Below are 7,730 nucleotides of genomic sequence, written 5' to 3' on the forward strand. Positions count from 1 at the left end.
GTGCACATTTTTAATGTGGACACAAGTTTTCATTCCTCTTGCTTATTATATCCCTCAGGGTGGAACCGCTCAGTCACGTGGGGACTCTGTTAGTTCTCTGGAGAAGGCCGGAGTGTTTTTTCCACAGTTGCGCCGTTTCTACATTCCCACATGTGAGCACTGTTTCCCTCATCACCTCACCAACACTTGCTCATCTTTGCTTTCCCAGTGGCTGAGAGCCCATCCCCCCCTTTTCTTAGGCAGGGAGGAGATTTAAGGCAGGGTTTCTTCGTGTAGTTCTGGCTGTCCTGGAACTCACTCTGTAGACCAGGCTAGCCTCGAACTCACAAAGATCCACCTGCCTATAACTCTTGAGCGCTGGGATTACAGGCGTGCACCATCACCGTCCAGCCAGACTCCCAACTTTTAAAATGAGGGGCTATAGATAATTTGGCAATCACTTTAGGGAGCGTAGGAGTGGAGTGAGAAGGTCCAGCAAAGGAGGACGGCTTTTCCCTCCTAGGCCATCCTATAGGGGAGCTACAGTTGGGACTGGCCGGAAGGGAGCTGCGAAAGGGCCGTGGAGCTGTCCCCATCATTTGTGTTGTGCTGTTGACCAAGCAGAATCAGGTATATTTAAATTTGATTTAAAACTGTGCAGGGGCTGGAGAGGTGACTCAGCGGTTAAGAGAACTGACTGCTCTTCCAGAGGACCTGAGTTCAATTCCTAGCACCCACATGGCCGCTCACAACTGTCTGTAACTCCAAGATCTGACACTCACATAAACAAACACTCAGACAAACCACCAATGCACATAAAATAAAAGTAAATTATTTAAAAAAAAAAAAAACAGTTTGCAGTGATACCTGGAAAGCTGACTGGTTTTAGTTTGGTTTTGTTTGTAAATAGTAAATGTGACTGATAAGTTGGTTTATTTGTGCCCATTCTGCCTGCAGGTATGTCTTTGCACCATGTCATTGCAGTACTCAAAGAGACCAGATGAGGGCATCAGACTCCCTGGAACTGGAGTTACCAGACCCTTGTGAGCCACTGTTTAAGTGCTGGGAACTGAACCTGGGTCCTCTGGAGGAGCAGCCATCTCTCCAGCTCCTTGTAATTTAGTTTTTGGAGACAAGGCTCCGGGCTGGCCTTGAACTTAAGGGAGTCCTGTTTCAGCCATTGCTGGCATGTTCATAAACCCCCTCACTTGCCTGGGTCTCAAGTAACTCACAGGGGCCTGAAACCGTCTATATAGCATGGATGACTATGAACTCCTCCACATCCTCCTGCTTCCTCCTCCCAAGTGCTGGATGGGAGATGTGTACCACCATGCTGACTGAGTGTACGTGAATGCCTGAGCTCCGAGCTCTGGGGCCTATCTGCATGGAGCAACAGAGCAGTTAAATACTGCCTTCAACACAGCCCAGCACAGGGCCGTGTTCAGACATGTCCAGGGCTAGACACAGGGCTGAGTGCTAGAGCTGCTTAGCTCGAATGAGCCCGTAAAGCAGAGGGTGTTGTTCTTGTGTCCTTTGTGGGAGCTTTGTCTTTTTTTTTTTTTCCAATACATTTTTCACTTGAGTCTTGGTGGCTGAGCGCACTACTGCTCTTGCAGAGGCCCCCCATTTAGTGCCCAGCCTCCACGTGTGCACAACCACCTGTAACTCCGTTACAGAGACTGTTATGCCCCAGTCTCACAGACCCCAAACCACCAAGGAGCGATTCAGAGGCAGTAGGATCTTTTTATTATGAGCTTGAGCTCACTCAGGCCCATAGCAGTTGAGAGTAGAGCCCTTAGCTCAGGGGGAGGAGGGTGATTTAAATGCAGTCCCACTGCACCCAAAGCAGTGGAATTCCAGCCTGGCAAATGTCTATTGGTTGAAACATAAAAGGGGATCCTGCATTTTAAACCCATTGGCTGTGGGAAGGTGCCAAAACCATTAACATTTCTGGTTTCCTTTGTTTGGCTGTTGCTAGGGGAGAGGGGTGATCTGGGCTGGTTTCCTAGCAACTGTATCTTTAGTGGGCAGAAAAGAATGCAGTAAGGCTGGTTCCTCCTCCGGGGTGGCTGGACATGTCTCCATGTGTCTGGCCGTTGTTTAGGCTTCTGTGTTAAGCATTAATCTAATCCAAAAAACTAATTGTTAATTCTTTGGACTCTCAACTCCAATGTCCTGCAGCCTCCAACGGCCCTGCACTCGAACGACGCACATAAACTCAGGCAGGCACACACCTAAATGAAAAATAAAGCCGTAACTGGCCCACACACTTTTAATCCCAGCACTCCCGTGGCAGAGGGAGAGGCAGGGGCATCTAAGTTTCAGGCCAGCCTAGTCTGCAGAGGGAGTTTCAGGCCAGTCAGCGATGCATGAGACCCTGGCTCAAAATAAATTTTAAAATTCTTACTTAAAATATGATTCTTTGGGGCTGGAGAGATGACTCAGTGTTTTAAGAGCACTGGCTGCTCTCCCAGAGAACCTGGGTTCAATTCCCAGCAACCACATGGCAGCTCATAACTCTCTGAAACACCAATTCCAGGGGTCTGGCACCTTCAGACATACGTGCAGGCAAAACACCAATGCACATAAAATAAAAGTAAATAAATCTCTAAAAATTGGATTCTTGGTTTGGGGGTTGAAATTTGTTACAGATGGAGCAATATGCTAAAAGGAAAGCCGAGGTGATGAATTTTCAGATCAAAAGTTCGGTGTTTTCCAATTTCCCCACCCTCTCATATTCTGATAAAAACACCATGTCCTGCGGGACCTGGCCCCTTAGCAGCAGGGAGAGCATGGCTCTAGAGCAGGGGTCCTGGCTTCAAAAGCTGTCCTGTGTGGGAGCCTGTAAATGCTAGTGGTGTTTTTTTTTTTTTTTAATTTTTGTTTTGTTTAGTTTTGAGACAGGGTTTCACTGTGTAGTCCAGGCTGGTCCCAGACTTCCCATCTTCCTCCCTTGGCCCCCTAAGCACAGGGATTTCAAATGTGTGCCATCATGCGCACCATCTGTTTTGTTTTTTAATATAATTGTGGTAATTTTTAAAGTACATGCTAATAATGTTTATTATTAACCCTATAAAATATATTCTATATAAGATGTAATATAATATTTATTATTAATCCTATAATATTGTAATATTATCATGGCAGTATTATCTAACCTGCTAACATAATCAATAATGATACAGACACCTGTATTTTAGAATAGCCTTATTTTGCCTGGGACTGGGCAGATATTAACCCTCTAAACTATTCTCATCCCTGCTTTAATCATTCCTACCTGGGCTACTTCCCATTCATAATCCCAAAATACTTGCTCATCAAATGGGCTGTTTTCCTCCATCCATGTCGATTCAGCCTATTGTGCCTGATTCGAGAGACCCCAAAAGACCACTAGGAGTGGAGTCCATTGCAAATCACACAATGATCTTTATTCAAGCTTAAGCTTGGGCCACCAATCTCCCCTGACGCAGCGGGTTAGAAAGTGAGGCCCTGAGTCTCGGGGGGGCAGAGTTTTTAAAGGGAAAAACGGCAAGCGGGGAATTCCAAGCCTTGCAGTTACATGGAAGAGAAAGTTTTGGGTGGGGGTTCAGCAGTCAAGATGCTCTTTAGGGAAATTGTTCCAAGCCACCTGGCCAAACAGCAGATATCTAAGATATCTGTACGATAGCCTGCTGGGTGAAGTGGAGGACCCATTAACACATTCTGTGGCATTCAGGACAACCTGCAGGGTAGAGGGCCAGGTGGCCCTTCTCAGAACCCAAAGGTGGGGGTCAAGTCACTCCAAGGTCAGTCAACTTAAGAGAGAGTCTGAGAAACAAAATGGAACCCCCCCTACCATCCTCAGTTCCTTCAAGCCGTGTGCTTCCATGCTAACTCATGGTGTCTCCTTCTTCTTCCTTGTCTCTTTTCCTTTCCAGTGACCCTCCTGTCCCCCCAAGCCCATGAACTCTGGCCACACCTCATTCCCCTGCCAGTTGTGTTGACATTTTATTGATCAAACAGGGAGGCATGGTTTATGGTGTCATTTCGGTTACATGAGTGTCTGCTTGTGAAAAACAGCAAGCAGACCTCAGGGGGGCGGAAATAACTAGCAGGCAAATAGAAAGCACCAGACCATGCTGTTACGCAGCTGACAGAACAATTTCCAAAAGATTTAAAATGCAATTTACATGAGGTGTAATAACAATGAATTTTGAAGTATAGAGACGAGTGTGGTGGAAACCTGTAATCCCATCATTCTGCAGAGCTGAGGCAGGAGAATTGCCTTGAATTTGAAGCTAGTCAGCTGTATAGTGTGACTTTGTCTCAAAGAGCTGGAGAGAGCTCGGTGGTTAAGTGCACTTGCTGCTCTTGAAGAGCAGGTTCAGTTCTCAGCAGCTCACAGCGACTCCAGCTCCAGAGGATCCACTGCCTCTTCTGCTTCCGGAGGCCCTGCGTGCGGTGCACAGACATACATGCAGACAAAACACCCAGAACTTTTAACCGGCTGTGGTTTCCCATGACTTTGATCCCTTTACATGGGAGGCAGAGGCAGGTAGATCTCTGAGTTCAAGGGCAGCCTGGTCTACAAAGTGAGTTCCAGGTGTTCTGTGTCTGCACAGGGAGACCCTGCCTCCAATTAAAAAAATAATAATAAGTTTTAATCAAAACATAATGCTGACAATAATGCTAAGAGGGGCTGGAGAGATGAGTTGGAGGTTAAGAGCACTGGCTGTTCTTCATCTTGAGTTCAAATCCCAACAACCACATGGTGGCTCATAACTATCTATAATGAGATCTGGTGCCCTCTTCTGCCATGCAGACTATATACTTAATAAATAATCAATATTTTTTAAATTAAAAAATGACTATTACAAGATGCTGTTTTCATTACAGTTATTTGTGTGTAGGAGGTTGCATGTATGGAGGCCAGAGTACAACTAATTCTATTTTTGGCGAGGGGAGGATAGGGTTAGGGGTGGGGGCATGGCAGAGTCTCTCTCTCTATGTAGTCCTCCTGGCTGTTCTGGAACTTGATATGTAGATCAGGCTGGCCTTGAACTCACAGAGATCCACCTGCCTCTGCCTCCCAAGTGCTGGATTAAAGAAGAATGCCTCATGCCTGGCCAGGGGACAACTCTTTAGAGTAATTTCTGTTCCCACACCATGTCAGTCCTTAGGATTAAATTCAGGCTATCTGGCTCAGTAGCAATTGCCTTTCTCTGAGCCATCCCAGATATTCCTCTAGCCCTCACCGATTTGTAGCATTTGTTTGTTTGTTTTAGACAGGGTCTCACTGTGTAGCCCCGGCTGACCTGAAACTCACTATGTAAATAAGGCTGGCCTTGAATTCACAGAGATCCAGCTGCCTCTGCTTCCTCACTGCTGGGGTTAAAGGAGTGTGCCACCATACTACAATGTATAATTTAAAAGGAAGACAGTTTATTTAGCAAATAGGCATCAAAATGTGTTACATATGCTGGGAACTGAATCCAAATCTGATCAGCATCCAATCCTGCCAGATGTTAAGTATTCTTGATCCATCTACTGTAGTGAAAATATCTTGTGCATTGTATAGATGCATTACCTGTCAATTAAAAAAGAGAAAAACAACTATGGCCTATAGGAAAGGGTAGAATAGAAGGTGGGACATCCAGCAGGCAGAAAGGAAGGATTCTGGGATAGAACCAGGCATGGGAGATTTGCCAGGGAAGATGTAAGGATGACAGATATGTGGTACGTGAGCAGAGGTAACCAGCCATAAAAGGGTTATTTTAAGTTATGAGTTAGTCAGAGGAGAATCTAGATATATGGCCTATGTATTTGTAAATACATTTTGAGTCTCCTGAGTCATTATTTTGGAAGCTTGGGACCAGGAGGAAGAACACACACCCTACTACAATCCACTCACTGCTCAACGATGAGGAAATACGGCAGAAAAATAATTCAGCCATCTCGCTTCTATTCAACTCCCAACACTTGCCTGTAATGCTAGCACTCAGGAGGTGGAGGCAGGAGGATCAGAAGTGTGCAGTTACCAGCTACATAGAGAGTTTGCAGACAGCTCGACACCGTGTTTCAAAAAGAGGAGGAAGAGGAGAGAGGAGGAGAAGGATGTGAAGATGAGGAGGAGGAGGAGAATTAGCAAAAGCAGCAGCTGGGGTTATAGCTTAGTGGTAGACACTGGACTAGTATGCCCAAGGGCCTGGTTTCAATAATAAATTTTAGAAAGGGCTCAGTCTGGCCACATTGTTCTTTTCTCATAAGTACCCTGCTTATATTCATCATTTCAGTAGGGCACTAATTGCTGCCATTTGTCATCAGATAAAGAAAGATCACAGTGCATGGAAATACTGGGACAAGATTGATTTGAATTCTTTTACTCTGACTTTTCCTTCTTCCAAAAACTATTAGTACTGGAGATCTTAAAAAAAAAAAAAAAAAAAAAAGACACAGTTGGGTCTCTGTCCAGAAAGAAAATGTAGCACTCACACTGAAAGCAATTTGTTTTGTTTGCCCTTTCATTTGTGTTTACAGACGTTAGGACAACCACTCCATTAGGAGGGTGTAATTTTCAAGCCACATCTGCTCTGTGTCAGTGCTGAGAGAAATCAGCCTTGGGTTTCCATTTTGCTGGCTCTGAAGCTCTAGTCACAAGTGACCTGTAGTGTACAGACCCTTTCAAATCCAGTTTAAGCCTGCCTGGGTGTGGGGGCATACTGCTTCAATGCCAGTGCCCCAGAGCTAGAGGCTGGCGGATCTCTGAGTTGGGAGTTCCAGGACAGCCAGGGCTACACAGGGAAACCCTTTCTGGAAAAAGAAGACAGTCGCTTGCCAGGTGTGGTAATATACCTTTCATCCCAGAACTCCAGAGGCAGAGACATCAGATCTCTGTAAGCTCAATGCTAACCAGGGTTACACAGTGAGACTTTGTCTCAAAAAGAAAGAAGAAAGGAAAAGACAGAACTGTTTATTGTATCGTTAAGTTTGGCTTTTGCCTCTTAGCATTGTATTTCACCATAGTTTCTTTTGTAATCCTATTGGGGTTTATTCTTTGGAAATAGAAGGCAATTGGAGGCCCAATGGACCAGAGACTAGGGTCACAGAGACAAAGGGGCTTAGGAAAGAAGAAGTAGCTGATGTCTGAGACGTAATGGTTGATGGGTTTGACAGAGAAGCAGCAGGGCTTTCTGGCGCAGGCCATGGGAATGTCAACTGGACTCTGGCTGGGCCGAGCTACATGTAGCGCCTAGACAAAGTTGCCTCTGATTACTTCTCCCTTACATAGGTGTCACTCAGGGCAGCTAAGAAACCTTAAGGGTTGCTTTGCAGGTGGGTTCCTTCCATGAGAAGAAGGACAGCTGGCTGGAATGGTGACGTGATTTATTTGTTCCTCTGCCGTTGTTCAGGCAAATTCTTTGTCCTGAAGTCACTTCCTCCTGGTGGGAAGCCTAACACTGCCAGGAGACACTCAGAGGACTCAAGCTGTGTTTCCTTTGGGACAATTTACAAAGTTGTGGTTTTCCTCTTGTAGGAAAGATGCCTGAGAAACATGTCTGGGAGAGATGGTCCCTCCTGCGGGGCTGCTGGGCATGTGGAAATGGCCAGGAGCGCGTGAGCTTCCTCAGCGGAGGCTCCTCAAGTCACCGTGCGCTGCCATGTGACTCACCTAAAGCCCAGGCCCGCTTAGCACCCTGAAGCCTCGTTTCTAGCCTAAGAAGACTGAGGGGCAGGAGAGACAGCTTAACAGCTAAGAGCACTTGTTGCTTTTG

The sequence above is a fragment of the Psammomys obesus genome, unplaced genomic scaffold (genome assembly GCF_907164565.1).
Source record: "Psammomys obesus unplaced genomic scaffold, mPsaObe1.curated_primary_1811, whole genome shotgun sequence".
In the NCBI taxonomy this organism is placed as follows: domain Eukaryota; kingdom Metazoa; phylum Chordata; class Mammalia; order Rodentia; family Muridae; genus Psammomys; species Psammomys obesus.